The sequence below is a fragment of the Peromyscus maniculatus genome, chromosome 10 (assembly GCF_049852395.1).
Source record: "Peromyscus maniculatus bairdii isolate BWxNUB_F1_BW_parent chromosome 10, HU_Pman_BW_mat_3.1, whole genome shotgun sequence".
In the NCBI taxonomy this organism is placed as follows: domain Eukaryota; kingdom Metazoa; phylum Chordata; class Mammalia; order Rodentia; family Cricetidae; genus Peromyscus; species Peromyscus maniculatus.
The window spans coordinates 90,199,161-90,220,865 of NC_134861.1; the positions used below are offsets into that span (position 1 = coordinate 90,199,161).

Here is a 21,705-nt window from a genome sequence, read left to right on the forward strand (position 1 = left end):
ACTTCATACAATAAAAGCTACTGAGAGTATGTAAGACATCTAAGTTCTAAACTTAGTTTATCTTTCTCTTCTCATTGCTCTTCCCTCCATAAAATTTTTCTTACCCATAAAATACCCTTGGATGATCAAGAGCATAGAAAAATTTTCAGTCACATACTAGGCATGTATTGTTCCACACGTGAAAGAGACCTTCTTCCACAAAAATCTCCAATCCTCCATCCCCATGGAGTAAACTTCTATCAGTCAGAGAAGATATATCTACTCTATTATTTTATCCCATGCCCAATACCATCAAATTATTTGATGTTGCACACATCATGCTGTTTCACTAGACTATAAGTGTTTAAAAGCTTGGCTTGTTTTGTTGCATGAATATAACACTTATGTAAATTTCACTGTGTTGTTCCATATTAGCTAATTAAAAATATGCACCACTTATTCTTGTTGACCATGGTGTTAATGAAAAATTGTGGTTCTTGTCAGCTCAGAGCTAACATCTAGTAGAAAATACAACTGATCAATGAGACTTAGATACCATAGTTTTGATGAGTTTAACTGTCATGATGATTGTGGTGGTGATATTAGGTAATGTTTATTGAGTACTTTAAATGCTATATATGATATGTTGTTTATCTATGTGTTTTATCTATGTTTTTTTTAATTGAGGGTGAATGAATGCTTCCCTAAAAAGTGCTTGTGTTACTGAAAGGAAAGCATTTCTCACAGGAAATGAAGGTGAATTGATACATGTATGTGGTGGATGCAAGGTTTTGCCCTGTACAACTAGACTGTGCACATCATAGAGCATAATTCTGGAAACAATATCAAGAGCTAAAACCAGATGAGAATCATCATCCTCCTATGATAGATAGGGACCCTTAATCCAAGTTCAAGGTTACCAGTCCCCAGTGCCATAAAGAGTCATTAGCAATTGCCTGATTCCAGGAAGACCAGGTCCTTTGAGTGACACCATGATGTGGCCTATGCAGACCATTAAGGCATTCCATCCAGCAGCAAATATACACAGAGAATCATCATATTTCAGGATTCCTAAACACAAGCAGTTCACATTCTTCCTTTGACTTCTATTTTAAAAGAAAATTAAAAATATGGAATACAATAGTATATCCCCATACTTAATTTCTACACAGTTCTGATCGATAAATTATGTCTTTCATTTTCTTCTGAACACATTAGGTCTGGCCCGAAAATGTGTCATGACTATTTCTCTCAGGTCACATCCCTGCTGTAATCAAGATGGACATTCTTATTTTGGGTGGTTTGGTTACATTGGTGAGGATTTGGGAAGCACATAGTACTCCATCCCAGATCTAGTTAACTTGTTGTCAGGTGTCACCTGTAACCCATTACATAGCATCTCTCCCTTAGCATGTCATAGCATTCTGTTCTAGGGGGATTATGGGAACTGTGCATGAAAACTGAAGTACATGGAATTTGGGTTGGGGAACACTCTGAAAATGTGACTTCTGAGATAGACCTTTAAGCATAAATATTGGTGAAATTATTATGGCCACTCCATGTAGTTAAAAGGAAGATTTATTTAGTGGGTAACTTACAAAAAAGGGAAGGGTAGGTTGTGGGGTCTGGGGAAGGTGTATCAAAATCCAGTGGTGTTCTCTGGAGCTCTGCTCGGTCCACCTCCAAAAAAATAGGGGAAGTGCTGTGGGATGGTCTGTATGTCAAATCTGTTGCTCTGATTGGTCAATAAATAAAACACTGATTGGCCAGTGGCTAGGCAGGAAGTATAGGCGGGACTAACAGAGAAGAAAAAAGAAAGAACAGGAAGGCAGAAGGAATCACTTCCAGCCACCACCATGACAAGCTGCATGTGAAGATGCTGGTAAGCCACTTGGCAAGGTATAGATTTATGGAAATGGATTAATTTAAGCTATAAGAACAGTTAGCAAGAAGCTTGCCACGGCCATACAGTTTGTAAGCAATATAAGTCTCTGTGTTTACTTGGTTGGGTCTGAGCGGCTGTGGGACTGGTGGGTAACAGATTTGTCCTGACTGTGGGCAAGCCTGGAAAACTCTAGCTACACATAAACTCAAAAAACGAAACAAAACAAAACCCAGCCTACCTATCAGCTGACGTAAGCCTTCCAGTATAGTGATATATATGTAAACTGGTTCTTAGTTGCCAAAGTTAGATATCTAGTTAGTTCCCACCATTAGACATTGTGAAAGGTAGGGCTAGTTTTCTTTCTAATCTGTCATCTAGCAACTGTGACAGACACAAACTAAATATGAATAAATACTAGTTCAATTCTCCAGCTAGCAGGCGGCAGAGCCAAGACAGAAACACTGGCTTTTTGACGTCTAGTTCAATATTATTTTAGTTTGACTCCAAAATTAAAGGAAGATAAAATTCTCCATTCTGGAAAGCTTGTTCTGGGGAAAATTTGGTCTTAGAATATTTACAATTTTGTGATGTTTTAATGTTGATTTTCATTCTGCCTGAACACAGTTTGTAGAAATTTACATGAATATTAATAGCTGAGAAGGGAGTGGGGCTTTCACAGAGCAGTTAGGAAGTAACATAGCACGTTAGGGTGATGGCCCTGCTGGGTGGTAGATCCATGGCAGGGCTTAGACACTGTGTTTATGCATTTTAAATGGCTTTCTTTACAACTCCTGTCTAGAGGAAATCTCTCTCGGCCAAGCTGGGGCAGAGCTTTCAAGCCAGTGGAGCCAAACGGAGAAAGCACAAACAGGAACCACAGCCCTCCTCTTGGTTCAGCTAACTAGAAGAAATGTATTCCACTATAAGGTCCGTTAACATTCTACGCTATAAGACAATCACGTAAGAGAGCATGAGTAAGTGCTATTTCCAAGTCTGATTAAGTCAGTTAAGCCATAGGTTAGTTCCTGGTCCCAATTTTAATTAACAACTGGTGAAAAGAGACTTACAGATATGAAATGCCATCCCATAGACACCGGTACAGATTCTTTTGATGAGATATCATTAGACCCTCCCAACATAAAATGAAAGTTTTTTTTTTTTAATTCACATGGTTTTTAGGCCACTGTTTTATGTTAAAAGAATCTATTCAATGCAATAGTTCTCACTCTTCCTTTTGCTATCTTCTCTTGGGTAAGTGATAAAATATACATGGAACCCATTATTTCTGCCTGCTAATGATGATCAGAAAAGTAACATTATCCTTTAACTTAACATGTATGAAGCAATTTGCTATAGGAATTGGGGGTGAACATGATAGTTTTTAGATGGTAAACCATAAACTTCTGGGAAATACAAACAATTTAGGCCCCGACAGGCCCTCAAATCAAGGATATACACTGTGATGTTGGACACTGGTTAAATATTCAACCATTCCATTGCCCTGCCAGTGGGAAATGTGCAAATATCTTATTGTTACAGCCCTTGACTCCCAGGGCAAGTCGATATGCCTGATGCAGTGGATATGATTGCATTTGATGGATGCAAACAACACTGGCTTTAATATTTTGATTGCTCTAAAAGATATTTTTCTCATACCAGGAGAACACTACAGAACCAAATTATATTCCAGGAATCAATTCAGTTTATTTTTTACTATTACCTTGTCTCAATTACCAAGTAAATTAAAAAGACTCTTGAAAACAATGGTTTTTCATAACCATTTCAACAGTCTGACAAAACTGAAGTAAAAATAATAAACCTTACAGGAAAACCTTTAAGTACTTTTTTTAAATTTTTATTTTTTTGAAAATAGACTCTCAAATAATATGCTGCTCTCAGCTCCCACCCCAGGTCCACTGCCCCTTGGTTTCATCTTCAGAAAAGAGCAGGCCTCCAAGAGAGAGCATCCAAATAGGACAAAACAAGATGCAGTAAGACAAGGCAAAAGCCCTCATATTGAGGCAATGCAATAGGAGGAAAAGGGTCCCAGGAGCAGGCAAAAGAGCCAGAGAAACACCCACTCCCAATGTTAAAAGAGTCCCACAAAAACGCCAAGGTAGCAGCTATAACGTAAGCACAGAGGACCTGGTGCAGACCCATGTGGGTCCCCTGCCTGCCGCTTCAGTCTCTGCTTGCCCATGTGAGCCCTGCTTAGTTAATTCAGTGGATCATGTTCTCCTGGTGTCCCCCATCCTCTCTGACTCCTCAAATCTTGCCTCACCCTCTTCTTCAGGGTTCCCTGATCTTCAAGGGGAGGAACCAGATAGAGACCTCCAATTTAGACTTTCTCTTCACATAATGTCTGACTGTGGGTCTCTGCACTGGCTATCATCTTCTGCCAGAAGCAGCCTCTCTGATGATGACTGGACAAGGCACTGATCTGTGAGCACAGTAGAATATTATAAGGAGTCATTTAATTTATTATTATTTATTATTATTATTATTATTATTATTATATCAGACATGTTTGGTTCTGCCTTAGGTCCCTGGGCTATCCAATCTCTGATTCCTGGCCATCCAAGCAGTGTAGAGAATGGGCTCCCTTTTATGGCACAGGCCTCAATTTATACCAGACATCTGTGCCATCATTGCCCCAGCACATCTTGCAGGCATGACAGGTTATAAGTCAAGTGTTTTGAGTACAGGTTTCTCTTTCCATAGCTTGAAGAATACCTTCCTGTGCCAAAGAGCTTAGAACGTAGGGGTGAAGGCTCCATGCAGGCACCAGCTCAACCTCTCTACGTTCAATGGGCTGTGCGATGTTGTCCTCAGCAATGAGGCCCTGCTGTCAGTTTTCAGAGAACAACCCTTTGTCCTAGCATCAGCCTGGGTTGTTTAGGATCTCATTAGAACCCCCATGTTTTCCCAGCCCCCAAGCCACCCCCTACCAGCCAACAGCTCAGCTGAATGTAACCCAGTCCAACCAATGAGCCTTGTCTAGTTGCAAAAGATGGTCAGACTTTGCATCCTCCACTGTTAGTAGTCCTCACTAGGGTCACCCTCATAGATTCAAGGAAATTTCCACTATACTAAGTTCCACCCCGCCCCATGCTCCCAATTCCAGCTGTCTCTCAGAGCACTCTCTCTGGCCACCCACCTGATCCTTCCTGCTCCTGTACCCACCCCCAGTCCACCCATAAAATTAGGAGTGGACAGCAAGAAATAATTAAACTGGAGGCAGAAATCAATAAAATAGAACCAAAGAGAATAATACAAAGAATCAATGAAACAAAGAGTTGGTTCTTTGAAAAAAAAAAATCAACAAGATAGGCAAACTCTTATTCAAAGTAACTAAATGATGGAGAGAGAATATCCAAATTAACAAAATCAGAAAGAAAAAGGGGGAATATAACAACAGATACCAAGGAAATCCAGAGAATCATAAGGATATACTTTGAAAACTTGTACTCCATAAAATTGAAAAATCTAAAAGAAATGGATAATTTTCTTGATAGGTACCACTTACTAAAGTTAAATCAAGATCTGATAAACAATTTAAATAGACCTATAACCCTTACTGAAATAGAAGCAGTCACTTAAAGTCTCCCAACAATAACAAAAAGAGAGAGAGAGAGAGAGAGAGAGAGAGAGAGAAAGAAAGAAAGAAAGAAAGAAAGAAAGAAAGAAAGAAAGAAAGAAAGAAAGAAAGAAAGAAAGAAAGAAAGAAAAAACTCATGCTCAGGCTGTTTTAGCACAGAATTCTTGTAGACTTTCAAAGAAGAGCTAATACCAATACTCCTCAAATTATTCCACAAAACAGCCAAAGAAGGAAATTTGTCAAATTCATTTTATGTGGCCACAGTTACCCTGAGACCCAAAACACATTAAGACTCAACAAAGAAAGAGAATTACAGATCAATTTACCTTATGAATATAGATGTAAAATTTCTCAATAAAATGCTCACAAACCAAATCCAAGAACACATTAAAAAGTGTGGTGATATTTTGTTTTACTTGTTAACAAAAAATTTTCCTGAAGATCAGAGGACAGAGGCAGCCACTAGATTAAACATAGAGGCCAGGCGGTAGTGGCACATACCTTTAACCCCAGTGTTTGGGACACACACAGGCCATCAATCCCAGCACTAGGAAGGTTGAGATAGGAAGTGAAATGGCTGGGCAGAGAAAGGCATATAAGGCCTGAGGAGACAGGAACTAGAGATCTTTCAGCTGAGGACTCAGGGCGTTCAGTCAGAGGATTCATGGAGTTGGCGAGGTGAGAGTGGCTGTGGCCTGTTCCTTTGTCTCTGATCTTTTAGCATTTACCTCAATATCTGGCTTCAGGTTTTTATTACAAGACCACTTAGGATTCATGCAACAAAAAAGGTCATCCATCATGACCAAGAGACACAGGGATGATTCAACATATGAAAATCACTAAATTTAATCCACCATATAAATAAACTGGAAGAAAAAGAACCCACATGAGCATCTCTTTAAATGCTGAAAAGCTTTTGACAAAATCCAATACGCTTTCATGATTAAAGTCCTGGAGAGATTAGGGATACAAGGGACATACCTAAACTCCATAAAGGCAATTTACAGCAAGCCTATAGCCAACATCAAATTAAGTGGAGAGAAACTCAAAGAAATTCCACTAAAATCAGGAACAAGACAAGGCAGTCTACTCTCTATATCTATTCAATATAGTACTTGAAGTTCAAGCTAGAGTAATAAGACAACTGAAGCAGATCAGGGGGATACAAATTAGAAAAGAAGAGCTCAAATCACCATTATTTTCAGATGACTTTGTAGTACATATAAATGACCCTAAAATTTCCATGAGGGAACTCCTACAACTGACAAACGCTTTAGTGAAGTGGCTAAGTAAAAGATTAACTCAAAAAAATCAATAGCTCTCCTGTAAACAAATGACACACGTACTGAGAAAGAAATCGGGGAAACAACACCCTTCACATTAGCCTCAAATAATATAAAGTATCTTAGGACAACTCTAACCAAGCAAGTAAAAGACTTGTATGATTAAAAACTTCAAGTCTCAGAAGAAAGAAATTGAAAAAAAAATTAGAAGGTGGAAAGATCTCCCATGCTCATGAATCTGTAGGATCAACATAGTAAAAATAGCCATTCTACCAGAAACAATCTACAGATTTGACACAATCACCATCAAAATTCCAACACAATTCTTTACAGACTTTGAGAGGACAATACTCAACTTTATATGGAAAAACAAAAAACCCAAGAGAGCTAACACAATCCTAACAATAAATGAACTACCGGAGGCATTACCATCCCTGATTTCAATGTGTACTACAGAGCTGTAGTAATAAAAACTACATGGTATTGGCATAAAAACAGACACATTGATGCCCAACTAGGACATGGGATATAATATCTTTCTATCAAGCCTATGAGACACAAGGTCATTTTTATTAGATAATCCTCTAGGATATGTTTGAATATATAAACCAAGTAATTATTTCAAAATAGTTATGTTAAACTTAGGATGTTTGACACAATTGAAATTTGAATATATGATGTAAGTTTCTAATCACGATAAAGTTTGAATCTCCCTGTTCTCTTTTGTATCCATATTACACTTTTATTTTTCCTTGTAAAATATTGGCACACTCAAGGACATGAAAGATGAAATAGATTGATATTATGCAGTTGGTGGTTTGAATAAGATTATAGAACACTTAGGAAGTGTGGCCTTGCTAAAAGAAGGATATCATTGAGTCTGACTTTGGGGGTTTATGGACTTGTCCACTTCCAGTTTGCTTTCTGCTTCATGTTTGATCCTTCCAGTTTCCTGTTCCGGTGCCTGATGCTATGGCTCTTCTGCTGTTATGAAGAGTACCTCTGAATGGTAAGCCAAAAGAAATTCCTTTATAAGTCTTTTTTGGTCATGGTGTTTTATCACAGAACAGAAAAGTAACTAATACATGCACTGAATTTCCTGTCATTGTGGAAACACAGTGAAGCCTTTGTTATTGCTTCTGTCAAATGATGAATTTCCTGGCATAAAAAATTATGTTTATGTCCACATTTTGTCTATGGTACCATTGTGTGGGTCATGGACCTTTTCAGATACAGATAGTCTTTCTCAAACAATTGAGGTGGATAAATACATACACATTTCTATGATGCTACAAAGTCAGTCTGGCATCTATTCCCACTTATACTGTTTTTGGCCAGTCTTTAGTTGGGGATAAGGTCTGAGCCAGGCCCCAAATACACACATCATCACTGGCACTGCAACCTTGTTGGATTGTGTCAAGATAGAATTTATGAGGCCTCTGCCTAGAATTAGGTCTACGGCAGTGATTTAAACAAAATTAATCACATTGACCATATTGGTTGAGTTCAATTCTGGGGTATCTTAATTTGCTCAGTAGTACATTTACCAGAAATTAAAGTATATACATGGATATTTATTATTCTTTCACTGACAGGCAAAACTGGTAAAGTGTCGCATAATTTAATTGTTGAATTATTCAGAAGTTTCATCAGCCCATCAATATTTAAAATATGTCTTGTAGTTAGGATGCCAGTCTATTTAAAAATATATTTGTGGTATGAAGCAGCTCATATTTGCTGATATGTAAAACTTATCAACCATCGTTTTTCATCAAATGTATTTTAAAATCACTTCATCTGAAAATAAAGTTTGTTTAACTACAAATGCCAATAATTCTATAAACTCCATCCTTCTCCTTGGCATTCTTCATCACATGTAGCATAACATTTTGCCAATATTTACATAAGGAAAAAGGACAATGGGGATGTTGGATTAAAATGAGTATATCCTGTATCAGCAGACTGTTGCTGCCATAATGCTGTGTGAGAACCTACCCCAAACGTACATCAGCTGTTTATTCCCTTTTAATAGTGATGTTCTTTTCTGAGCTCATCAGAGTTTCTGGATGTTATTGAATGTATCTAAAAGCTTCACTTTTATCTACCTGCTTTAATCTCCTTAAGTGTTTGCAGTTCAGGAGACATTCCTTGCCTGTGTAGTTCCCATGAATGACAGTGTCACTAAACATATGGCTGCTACGTAATCTTCCCCATACTTTCCTGTTTCTTTGGTCTTTGTCATCCAATCCTGAGCCAGCACCACATACTTTAAGTAATTTTTTTTGTCAATACCCTGTTACTTAATATAGCCACAATAATACCACTCAGCAAGTCACTCCAAAAGCCAATAGGCTAAAACAATAACCATTTGTTTGGTCTTGTGTGTTTGTAGGTCAGCTGGTGTTGGCAGAGGTGGAGGTTCAGCTGGTGCTGGCTCCATGCTGTGTGCTGGAGCTGTCTGCTCTTGTCTCTGCTGTAGATTAGGATTGGTCTGTTCCATGTGCTATATAATTCTGGAGTGCAAGCTGAAGTGGTGATTGCTACCCAGGGCAAGATCTTCACATGGTCATGGCAGTGTTGTGTGTGATATTCCCAGCCACACAAGTCTGTCTCAGGCCTCCATCTGTGGCTCATCTGTAACAGCCTTTTAACTGAAGCCAATCATGTGGTTGAGGATCGGGAAGGTGTGATTTTCATAAGAATCCAGAAAAAAGCACAATGTATGAAATCACTAAATGAGACAAAACAATTTTACTCAATAATTCAATCTACTCTCCACCCCTGTGCTGAACGTTCACTGCAAGAAACACCGGCAGGCTATTACAAGTAGATGAAGAACAACTATTCTACAAAAGACTATGGTAAGTAATACTTACCAAGTCTACTTTCATCATTCTTATATTTTTTAGATAGGCCATGTATGTAGCAGATAACGTTGAGCTAGTTTCATAATATAATCTTCTCAAACATAGAGTTGAAGATGTTACTAAGCAAATGTCGCAATCCTATATTTACATCCTATAGGTATTTAAGTTATATGACATAAAGCTTAATAATTTTCTTGTGAATTAAGTATCCAAAGAAGATCAGATCTAACTTTTCTCTGTATTTTGAAAAGTTATTTTCAATATTGTTAGGAACAATTTTGTTAATTGCTTCTCTCAAAAATTCCAGAGATGTTTGCATTAATGACAATCTTCTTGTCTGAAATTTAATTCTTTATTTTGTTATATCCTGCCAATATTTCTTGGGTTCTCAGTGTTGAAATGGCTGTAGGAGTAGCAGAAGTAGAAGCCCCAGCCAAAATTCCAGTGTCCAAAGGCAAAACCCATGAAGTATTCAGGTGACATCCATGCTACCGTCATTTCCCAGGGGATCAGTATAAATAGGGTGGTCAAGTGGGGAGATTGTGGGAGTTGTTTAGTAGATCTTAGCTAGGTAGAGTAGATAAGGTAATTATACACCTAGGAGCAGATGGAGAAGGCCATGTTGGAACATGATCAGGGAGACTGCTGTCATTCTATATGAGACTGAGCTCAATGGAGAAAACTTCAGATCTCATTATTGACCTGAAAGAAGGCTCTGAAAACCTGCCTTCTTAAGGGCTGGAACTGATCCTGAGCTACAAAGAATCTGCCTGTATTTTGTCCTTGAGTCTGCAAGGTAGCCTCTAACTATCTAATTTTTATAGTTACAGTAGTGTCTCTGTTAATTATGGTAGACCATGAGAGTTTATACTAACAAGGTAACGTACATATACCTACACAATCTGTATTATTAAGATGATTCAGGATAGGGTCAACCACACAATAAGAGGGTTAAATCTTGAAGCCAGGTAATATCAAACTGATCTTCTGGAAGAGGAAGGAGCTGAACAGTGTGGTCAGGCACGTGGGTGATGAGTTGATCAGTCTTACCCCTGTAATGAAGCTCTGACACTTCAATGAACTTCCTGTTGGTAAAATTCTGTGCATGTTATGATGGTGATGTACAGTGACTCATGACAAGATAATGAAAAAAAACAATTTAGAACCCTTTTAAGACCCTATTTTGTATGTCTATCCTTCAGCCATATTTTTCGGAGGACATAAATAAAGTTGTTGGGGAGATGGCTCAGTGGATAAAGTACCTGCTATACATGTATGAGGACTCAAGTTCACATCCCCAGCACCCATGTGAAAAGCTGGACGTGGCAGCATTTGTCTGCAACCCTAGAACTGGGGCTTGAGAACAGGAGGATCCCAGGGACTTGATCAGAAAGGAGAGAGAGAGAGAAAGAGAAAGAGGGAGAAAGAGAAAGAGGTCTAGGGTTCGGTGAGAAATCTTATATCAAAAAGTAAGGTAGTGATATGACTGAGGAAGACATTCAGACATCAACCCCTGGCCTCCATACATACTTGAAATGGATAAGTACATACCTATTCATGTGCACACATATACAATTATACTTACATACGGTGCTTTTTTGAATTTTGTGAGTTGGGAGTTGCTGAAATCCACCACACTGATAGTGAGAACAGTACAAAGAATTCCTGTGTATTTTGGCTAGGATCTGAAGGGGTAGCTATGTGTAGCCTGGCTTACCTCAGGCAGGCTCCATCAGAAGACATTTGGACTGCTCAACACAGAGCTAGTAACTGCAGTAACTTCCCTGGGGTGAGAAAGGGCCGATGGAGCCGACACTGATGAGCTCTGTATTCAAGACCCTTGGGAAGCCCTCTTGTTTCTCTGAGGTAGCACTATTTTATTCTATTTTCTAAACAGATTTGTCTGTGACAACAAATGCCATTCAGTCTTCCTGTTGAGTGGTGTTCACAGAGCAAGAACCAGACAGTTAATGAACACTAATGATATAATTGTTATTTTAATCTTTTTCATGTTTCAAAACAAACTATTTACCATTTATACCCCAATGCTGGGTATTTTCATTCCAGTTTTGCATTTTCTTCTCCTCCATTCCCATAATTCAGAGCTCAGTTCTGAACCCTGGAGTCTGGAAGCCTGGAAACTTCATAGCCTAGCATAACCCCACCAAGTACACTTCCTGGTGTTTTCTGGCAATGGGAAACTTCTGGTTAAAACTTCTAAAGTGAAAGCAAAGAGAACATTGTCTTTGAATTTATTAAGTTCTACTTCTGGCAGAAATAATAGTAAAGGCGCAGGTGGCAGGCTTCAGTTCAGGTTCCTGTTGAAGAGCTGGTGGAGACTGGGTGTGCTCCTCTCGTTGTAACACACAGCTCTTGAGCTTTCCTCCAGCAGCTCTATGGGCTTCAGGATTCAGCGACTGTGTTAGTAATTGTGACAAAATGCCCACAGAAGGAGCTTGAGGGAGGAAGGATTTACGTTGGCTCATGTTTCGAAGAGTTCATCCATTGTGGTAAGAAGGGCATGTTGAAGTGGCTCCACCACGTTGGCCTGTATGGAGGATGACATCACATCTTGAGAGATCAGCAAATAGAGAGCTTGAGCTCAGACCATAAGTAGACATAACCTTTAAGACATGGGCCTAGTACCTCACTTCTGCTACCAAAGTTTCCACAGTGTTCCACAGTAGCACAGTGCTGTAAACTGATGGCCAACTGCCCAAACCTGTGGGGGACATTTTGCATTCAAACCACAGTAGCTATGTGGATTGTGGTATAGAAAATTTCAGTGTTCTACAATTGATCTCTCTCTCTCTCTCTTCTCTCTCTCTCTCTCTCTCTCTCTCTCTCTCTCTCTCTCTCTCTCTCTCTCTCTCGTGTGTGTGTGTGTGTGTGTGTGTGTGTGTGTGTGTGTGTGTAGAGAGATGGGAGTTAGCCATGTGCCACAGGCCAGAGGAAATCATGTAGAAGTCAATACTCTCCTTCCATCATGTGGTCCAGAGGATAAACTCAGGCAGTCATGCTTGGTAGTAAGTGCCTTTAAGCCATCATACTGGCTCTCCAGTTGATTTTTGTACCTGATGTTATAAAAAGTCCCAGGATTATGGGATCTGTGTGGTTTTCTTTTATCCCTGGGTTTACTGCAATTCATTCCATTGTCTAACATCTGGGTGACCTCACCACCTTATTTTTACATGAAAAATAAAAAAACAATACTTCACACACCTTGCCCTCCTCCAGGTTCTGTATAAACCTAAATAAATGTTTTTATGTTGAAATAAATAATGATGATGATGATAATTATAATAGAGTTTCAAAGAAAAATTCACTCATTATTCTCACAACCTTTGTAATGGTTGGTCTTGGTTGTCAACTAACTGGGTCAGGAAATGTCTAGGACTGGTAAAATCACCACTGTGTGTCTTTCCAGAGAGGACAATGGAACAGTGACTGGGCAAGGGAGACCTATTTTGAATGAAGGCAGCATCATCTGACAGACTGACAGACAAGAGGAAAAGGAGCTGGACCTGCAGGCTTCTGGATTTTGCAGCTGTATTAGTTATTGTGAGAAAATATTGTCAGAAGGAACTTAAGGAAGGGAGGACTTCACACAAGAAATAGAGAACTGGCAACAAAGTATAAATTTTAAGAGGTTGTATTTTTAAAGTTTTGCTTCATTTGAGTCTTACCCATTTCCCCCTTTTATTTGACCTTCTTTTGATCCAGAAAACAAAAGGGAATGTCTTACTTTCTTTCTTCCTTTCCAATAAAAAGACTTTCATATATTCAGACTGGATTTAGAACAACAAAAGAAATCCTCAATCTAGTTCTGAATTGTTAAAACATAAAGCTTGGAAATGTTCTGAGATTTTTAGGTTCTGACCATTTCACTGAACATTAGTGTTGACAACCAAGGCATCCAAGTCTCAATTCTGGTCATTTAGTTCGTTATGAGGAGAGGAACCTCATCTTCAGGGGAGTAGCAGTTGCTTCTCTCCTCCTGATGAAAATTTTAGCACTATAGGCAAGTTCCCTTGATGCTAATATAGATATGGTGGGCCCAACAGACAGGTGGAGTTGGCAAATAAATGTTCATTTCTTCCTTTTATGACTCAGTGTTATCATGAGGGAACTAGAGAACATTTCCACAACACAGCTGTGAGGGATTCTCCAGCTCATCTATCAAGAGAACACAGTCTTTTACTCCCCTGCAGTTTGGTACCCAGGGGAGGACTGAGTAGGAAATGGAAGATTCCGCTCAAAATTCTTGGCTCTGCTGGAAACAAGTTGTTTCTGAGTTTGCTAGTTGTGGTGATTTGCTGTAAGAGTCTGTAGAGTCATTTGCATGATACCTTAGTGTGTAGAGTCCTGTGAGTGTTAACACAGGGAAGGTGTTAGAGGGTGTTCACTCTAGTCTGAGTCCATTCCAACTCATTTTCCAGTATGTCCACCACATACCTCTGGTGAAAGAGAATTCGGTGCTTTCCAGAGACTACAACTCTTACAAGAGTCTTGATTATATTTATTCTTAACTTTTCAATTATAGCTTTTACTTTTGTTGTTAACTTTCTACTCTCGGAACCATCTGAGGTAAACTGATTCCTTGATCTACAGATAATCCTTCAATGTTTTATAGTAGTCCTCATGTTCATTATATTAAGAATCTAATATTTTAATAGTCCCTCCTGTGATAGGGTCTCAAGTATTTTTACTTATGAATAAAATGACCCATTTCAATACTCATCACACAACCAAATCTTCAAGGAGCAAAATAGGCCTGTTACCACGGATGAACTGTCGACTACACGTGTTTAGGCCCACAGCAAATGATATATTGAAGATATTAATGGCCATGTTTAGGTTTCACCCTCACTAGGAGAACAATACTACGCCTCTAGATACAGCAATAATTGCCTGTAGGCAAAAGAGAATTTTGGAAAGTCTTTAAGATAAAAGTTCAATTTGTCACTTTGCCTCATCAGTCTGTGGCAACCTTCTTGTTTTCTACCTAACCTAAAAGGTGCATATTTTGAAGCATCCTTTAATCTCCCTCATGTCAGCTATCTTCAATAAAGCATCTAGTTTCTCTTCATTCCTGTCACCACCAACTTGTCCCTAAGAACTTAGCAGTAATTAGATGTGGCTCTAGTGGCAATTAATTCAACCTTGTACCCAGCTCAAATCCTCTGTAAGTCTCCTTAATGCAGTTAAATTACATTAGTAGGGCAACATTAAGGAATGAGAGATTACAATAAAATTGAAATATCACAACAATCTCCAGTGGGCTCTGGTATGCTTTTTGGAAGATTGGTTCGTTCTTTCAAGAGGGGTATATTTAATGATACTGTGTTTAAGTTTCTAAGACAACCACAAATCCATGTCTTGAAGAAACTCCTTTGGTTGCATTTAGAGGTTTTTAGGTTAGTCCTCCTCAGGATAACTTCCAGTCACCTCTAGACCATGCATTGGACCTCTGCTTTAGAGCTGCGTTTTCTCAAGTGTCTCAATAATTCTTACAACAATTTGAAACACTTTAAAGATAACTTTACTTAATTGCATGAAATGATTATGTGACAGCTTTGCAAAAGATTATAATACTATGAAAAATGAAATAGGAATTATATATATTTTCCTGTTAAATTTATTTTTAATATTCTGACTTAGAAATAAAAAAGAAAATAAAACATGGATGTTATAGCAGGTGACAGTGCTTACCATGCAAGCCTGATGACCTGAACTGCATTCCCAGAACCCATAGTGTTTTCCTCAGAACCCCACACATATGCCATGACACATACATACCATACCCTGACTCATACACACATTAAATAAATAAATTAAGCAATGAAAAAAGTTATAGAATGGGGACAATAAATTCAGCTGGAAAGACTATAGAGAATTTTAATTTCTTATTTCTCCTACTCTACATTTTCCTAATTCTCCTTTATGAATCCACAAAACTACTAAAAGGTAGAAGAGCCATAGGTCATCTGATCTGCTACATGTAAATGAAAGAAGAATCATAGTATAAACAATAAGGACTTTCTTGGTACATTTGCCTTCCGTTGGAACTTGTCTGTGTATTTTAGCCATTGTGTTAGTCTCCATGTTGCTGTGATGCATACCCAACAGGAACAATTTGAGGAAAGAAAGGGAGGTTTAGCTCACAGTTTCAGAACTATTGAGAAAGACAAAGCGGGGCTCCCTGTGGTGGGAATGTGTAGCAGGGTCTCTTCGCATCTTGGTGAATAAAGAAGCAGAGAAAACTAGGGCATAACCAGAGCCAGCTATGGTCTTCAAAGGCCTGTCTCTAGTGCCCACCTCTGCCAGCCATCACCAACTAAAGCTCCAACAGCCCCACCCCCAGGCAAACAGCACCACCATCCAAGTAACCAGTGTTCAAAGCATGAGTATGGAGAGACCATTTCAGCCCCAAACTACAACATTCTACCCTAACCCCCAAAGCTTCGTGGCTATCTCATAATGTTAAATGCATTGAGTTCAACTTCAAGAGTCCCCGTATCTGTAACAGTGCCCCAAATTTTAAAAGTCCTAAGTCCAAACAATAGGCAATGTCTTCATGGTGAGCCCTTGTAAAAAAAACAAACAGGAAGTTACATACTTCTAATATACAATGACACAGAATAAATATTCTCACTAAAGAGGGAGAATCAGAAAGATAGGAAAGGAAGATTTGACCCAAACAACGTGGAAATCTAACAGAGCAAAGTCTGAATTCTGCGTCTCTGGATGGTGCTGAGCTCTACTTTCAGCTCAGGAAGTAGCTGTGCCTGCTTGGCACATGGCTGCACTTTTCCCCCGAGTGCATGCATGACTGAACCCAAGAAACGATTGGCCTGCCTGCATGGTGTTTTTCCAGCAGAGAACTCCTTCAGCTCTCTCTGTTAAAATGACTCTTTCAAATGAGTTTTTACCCTGGAAACTTAAAAGGATGGATGAAGCTAGCAAGGCTCATTTCTTATTGCCCTGGTTCAGGGCTAACTTCACAATGCTGGAAGGTGCTTGGCGATGAACCAGAGAAGAAAAGTAGTATAATCCAGCTGTAAACCCTGCAAGTTACGGTAATGACCTTCCTGGCAAGATACGCCCACTGATACAATAGGATATCAAATGTTACAGGAGTAACCAACCACTTTCTGTCTAAATTTAAGGCCTACTCCCCCATATGGACTCTTATCTGGCACTGTTAATGATGCCAAATGCATGAAATTCTCAAAAAAATTAATAAGAATATGTAGTAACAGAGTATTAGAATAATTTACTGGGCAGATGGAATTTTTTTTGTTTGTTTTTTGTTTTGTTTTGTTTTTTGTTTTTCGAGACAGGGTTTCTCTGTGTAGCTTTGTGCCTTTTCCTGGAATTCACTTGGTAGCCCAGGCTGGCCTCGAACTCACAGAGATCCGCCTGGCTCTGCCTCCCGAGTGCTGGGATTAAAGGCGTGCACCACCACCGCCCGGCGGCAGATGGAATTTTAAGGTGGCATAACATTTATGCTATAGTATGATCATTGCTGGCTGCTTTCAGCTATATTTACATTGATAATTAGGAGGAAAAAAAGATCAGAAAAACTTATAAAACCAGAATTTTGACAAGAAAATTAAGCCTGAGTATTTTTAGAGCTTTAGACAGAGCAAGTGTGGATAAAATAGATGATTGCTGAAGAGATTATTAGTGCCATCAAAGAGAAGCTGTTGTCTATCCCCGATGGAGTCCCTTTTCCTAAAATCTCTCTACTCTCAGTGTCTATGTTTCTCCAGCCCAAAGCTCTAAACATTTAACTATTTCCCTAGAAAACTAGTTACAAATGCTTAAGACTCTCCTGGACTGGTCAAGTGGTTGCAGAGATCCCACTCCCCTGGCCCAGTGTTCTGTGTCTGTCACTTTCCACCTTTGTGATGCAATCCTTGACAGAAACAACGAGCTGAGAAAACTTTATCTGGGCCACAGACATTCCGCTCCATCAACACATAGAAATCATAACAGCATCCGTGGTGGTAAAGAGCATGTGGTAATTCCTCTCATACCTTAGTGAAGCAGGAAGCAGAGAGCTGGACTGGGACCAGGCTCAGATATAGCCTTTAAATATCCTTAAATCCCCTACTTCCACAAGCCAGAATCTTCCCCACAAAACATGACACCATCTAGGGAACAAGTTCTGAACTGTAGCAGGAATCTTAGAAGGTCTTATTAATAAAATCAAACCTGAGGCCAGTTACTGGGGTGAATGCTGGAAGATCAGAGAAGCAGAACAAGTCACAGCCACTTCACCTCGCCAGTTCCTCAGCTGATCCTGTTTCCTTAGACTGGAAGCCTCTGGGTCCTTATCCAAATAAATCTCAGCTGAACTGCTTCTCGAAAGCCTGAATGCTTAACCAGCCTAGTTCCTGGTTTCCACACCTTATATACGTTTCTGCTTTCTGCCCTCACTTCCTGGGATTAAAGGCTCACTTTCTGGGATTAAAGGCATGTGTCATCATGCCTGGCTGTTTCCAATGTGGCCTTGAACTCACAGAGATCCAGATGGATTTCTGCCTCTGGAATGCTAGGATTTAAGGCGTGAGTGCCACCATTTTCTAGCCTCTGTATCTAGTGGCTGTTCTGTTCTCTGACCCCAGATAAGTTTATTAGGGTACACAATATTTTGGGGAACACAATACCACCACAGTGGACATTTGGGGGACATTTCAAAAACAGACCACAACAGTCTTGTATATTTTGTTTATTTTTAATGATAACATATGCTCAGATTACTTGTTCTTCAGAAGAAAGTTTTATACAAAGTTTGGATGCTTTCTAGTTTTAAGTTAAGAGGAACAAAAATGAAGATGAATATCTCATATCTATAAGGAAGAGTATGAAATAAGGAGCAGAAGCATTAGTAGATGAAATATTGATCAAATTTTCTTATGCCTGATTTTTAAAATAAGATTGGATCTACCCAAAGGTAAATTTTTTAAATTTTTTAAAATTTTATTTATTTTATTTTACAATACTATTCAGTTCTACATAACAGCCACAGATTTCCTTGTTCTCTCCCTTCCTGCCCCCCTCAGCTGTTAAAGGCTAGGCTCACAACCAAAAATACAAAGATAAAATTTTGAACATTACTAAATATAATATTATCCTTGCATGTTATCTCCATGTTAATAACCAAGAAACTAGCCCAGTGAGGCCAGCTCAGTATTGTGGAACTCTTAAATGTCAGAAGTCCAGACCACAGGCATCCACCCTCCAACATTCTGAAGACCAGCTGTTGACAAATCTTATAATCAGAAGAAAATAATCCTTCTCTATACACCCTGCCATCCACCAAAGCAAAATGAAACACAATTAGTATTAGGTACTTTTCTAATAATGTGACTCTGCCATCAGAACACCAAATGGACCTGTCACCATGACCCACGGGGGGTTGCCATACATGTGGTTGTACTCAGATTCTCTCTTGTCTTTTCTTCCCTCTCTGCATACTGTCAGGAAGTGACTATGGGTGGCCACAATGAATTCTAGAAATTTTTGTATTTCTCCCTTCCGTGCTAAAGCAGTTATTAGAAAACTCAAGGGAGACTGGGGAGATTTTTGAAGCTAAAACATAAAGCTTACATTTCTGTTGTCATAAACTTGGTGAAGCATGGTCCTTCACAGGGTGGCTAACTTCATGGGTGAATCCAGTCCTTTCACTTCTTATTCCTGGTGATTTGATGTCTGGCTTCCCTTCTTGAGATAATTAAAAGATATAGCAAACAAATGTCATCTCTCGTTAGGTGCAGTAAACCTGGGCAGAGTCCATCCCAACTACTTCCTCTTGCAGGTCTTCATAGCCAGGACTACTATTCACCTATTTTAAGCCCCTCAGGACCATAAATTTCACAAGAGATAGTACCCACATCCCAGGGCCTGCTAATATTATTCAAAATAGTTCACCACCTAAACCTTCTAACCATCCTCACCCATCCCTTCCCACAAAAGCCCCAACAGATGCTCTTATCCATATTCCCTCCTTTTCTTACTTCTAACTCTAGTGCTTCACTACATTACCCACAGTACTACTTTCCTGTGTGTCATGAACATTGCTCTCAGTAGCTCTGAGTATAACAGGCTATTTTTTTTTGATCCTCTAATCTATTGAATTCACCATACATGAATTAAACCAAATTGGCATCATAAAAGACTACAGAAAGCCCCATTTTCATGCTTGATTCATATCTGTGAAATGCTAGATTATGATGATTCTGTCTATAATGAACATCAATAATGCTGACTCAATAATAATTCCACCTGGGAATTTGAAACCTGTTTGGAAAAAAGTTCATTAATGCTCCACCCTTACTAAGAGAAGACTAGCCTATTGACAATGTGCACAAAAACGTTTTCAGTGCTTGGGGTTGAACTCATAGAGTCTTGCTTGTTAGGCTAGGTTCTACACCTTCACTTCTCTACAAATTTTGCTAAAATACAAATGATCAAAAATATTAAGGTGTTGTGTCTTAAAATACTGCACAAGATAAGAAGCTTGATGTTTCAGAAAAAAAAAACCTGCACTGAGAAACCATCATGACTCTGAATAAAAATTGACAACCCACATGCTAAATGAGAATATCTGATAACTTTTAAGACACAACTTACAAGTAAAACCAACAGGATGAGGAATTGCAACATTAAAATATAAATGTTCAAATGCAATACTCTGTAAAGTTTTAAATGTCTAAAATGAATTCAGGCTGGATGAAAAAAAAATGTTCACAACTATCTCATAAAGCCTTGTTTATTTTCTCCACAGATGCTTGCTCCCTCAACATCCTCTCCTTGCCAATGTGTGACGTGCTCTGGGGCACTTTCCAATCATTGCTGCTGTTAGCCAGCTAATCATCAGAGTCGTCAACATGCTGACCCCAGAGAGCACATGATTCCCCATCATCAGCCTCTTTGCACAATGCAGCCTCATCAATGAGAGGAGTTCCAAACATCCCTGCATTCTCTGGCTCAAGATTGGCATCATGGGGAGCCTGCCAGGACTCCAGGAGTGGAGCCAGGGGATCAGAGTGCCAAAGCCAGCAGGTGGCAATGGCCAGTAGCAACTCAGAGAGGCAGATTAGTCTTTCCAGCACTTAGGACAGCCAACAGAGGTGGGAGCCAATGCTGTTCTTGTTATCTGATGTATAGGTATTGTTATAAATGACATCAGAGCCCCTTGTACATTGCTCATTGGGCTTGTTAGCCAGGTGGCAATTTTTGAAGCAGCAATATTGCTCCAAGCAAAGCGTATGCTGTATAATTCAACTTAGATCTGAGGTCAATAAATTATATTCCTTGGAATAATGTCCCGGGCACAAAATAACTAGATTTCTGGTGTTTATTAAACACTGTCTTATTAGTTAGTTATTGCACCTTCCAGTGACTAGATCACACTAAGACCACTGCTCACAAGTAGATCAGAAAGTGCTGCCTCACAGCTTAAACAATTAGAAACCTAATGTCTACATAGCTCATTTCAGAATTAAAGCCATGAAAAATTGCTGATAGAGTAAAGATGAAAATAAGAGAGTACTACATACCATTTCCACACACAATCCAGCATGCTGGCTGGTGGAGTACGCAAAAGTCTGAGTGAAGCCAGCGCTCTGTCCGTTCTGTATATCCCTCAAATAGCAACCATTAAAGACTGTGGAGTGCAGTCTTCCTTTCATTTTTATGCGGAAGAGGGTGAAATATGTTTTAGAGAAGTGAAAGTTGTTCATTATATAACCTATTCTCAACCCTTGCTAAAACAGAGATAATAGGGAAAGCACATGTGATAAAGGGTGGTTTCCAAGTTGGAGTAAGGTACAGAAAGTTGTAACATGTTTCTGAAATATTCTAAGGTGATACAGGATTAGCAGTAGAACACTTGCCAAGTATGTACAAGGTCCTAAAGTCAATCACCAGCACTGCCTAAAATGAATAAATAAATAAATAAATAAATAGAATTAAAATAAATAAGTCTGATCTGAAATGAGCCAAATCAATAAGTCAATGGATACTTTTGTTTGCCTACAGCAACTGAATATTTTCTAGTACTTATATACTGAGTCCACTCTT

General features: G+C 39.1%; 2 long non-coding RNA genes across 3 annotated transcripts in view; one reads left to right on the plus strand and one right to left on the minus strand.

The window, feature by feature from the left end:
• LOC121832627 (uncharacterized) overlaps positions 1–21,547 on the plus strand; it is a 53,499-nt gene extending 31,952 nt beyond the window's left edge. The window contains exons 3-8 of the long non-coding RNA XR_006076251.2: positions 2,664–2,791; positions 4,158–4,306; positions 7,694–7,754; positions 9,138–9,606; positions 13,040–13,261; positions 20,408–21,547. This is a non-coding gene — a long non-coding RNA (uncharacterized LOC121832627). The remainder of the gene's footprint in view (positions 1–2,663; positions 2,792–4,157; positions 4,307–7,693; positions 7,755–9,137; positions 9,607–13,039; positions 13,262–20,407) is intronic.
• LOC143267663 (uncharacterized) lies at positions 11,849–21,317 on the minus strand. 2 transcript variants are annotated; one of them, XR_013043037.1, is made up of 3 exons: positions 21,183–21,310; positions 19,231–19,344; positions 11,849–12,160 (listed from the first exon to the last, which is right to left on the minus strand). It is a non-coding gene; the product is annotated as an uncharacterized LOC143267663 (long non-coding RNA). The 2 variants fall into 2 exon arrangements; XR_013043038.1 differs by lacking the exon at positions 19,231–19,344 and having other exon boundaries at positions 21,183–21,317.
• Positions 21,548–21,705: the final 158 nt, after the last annotated feature.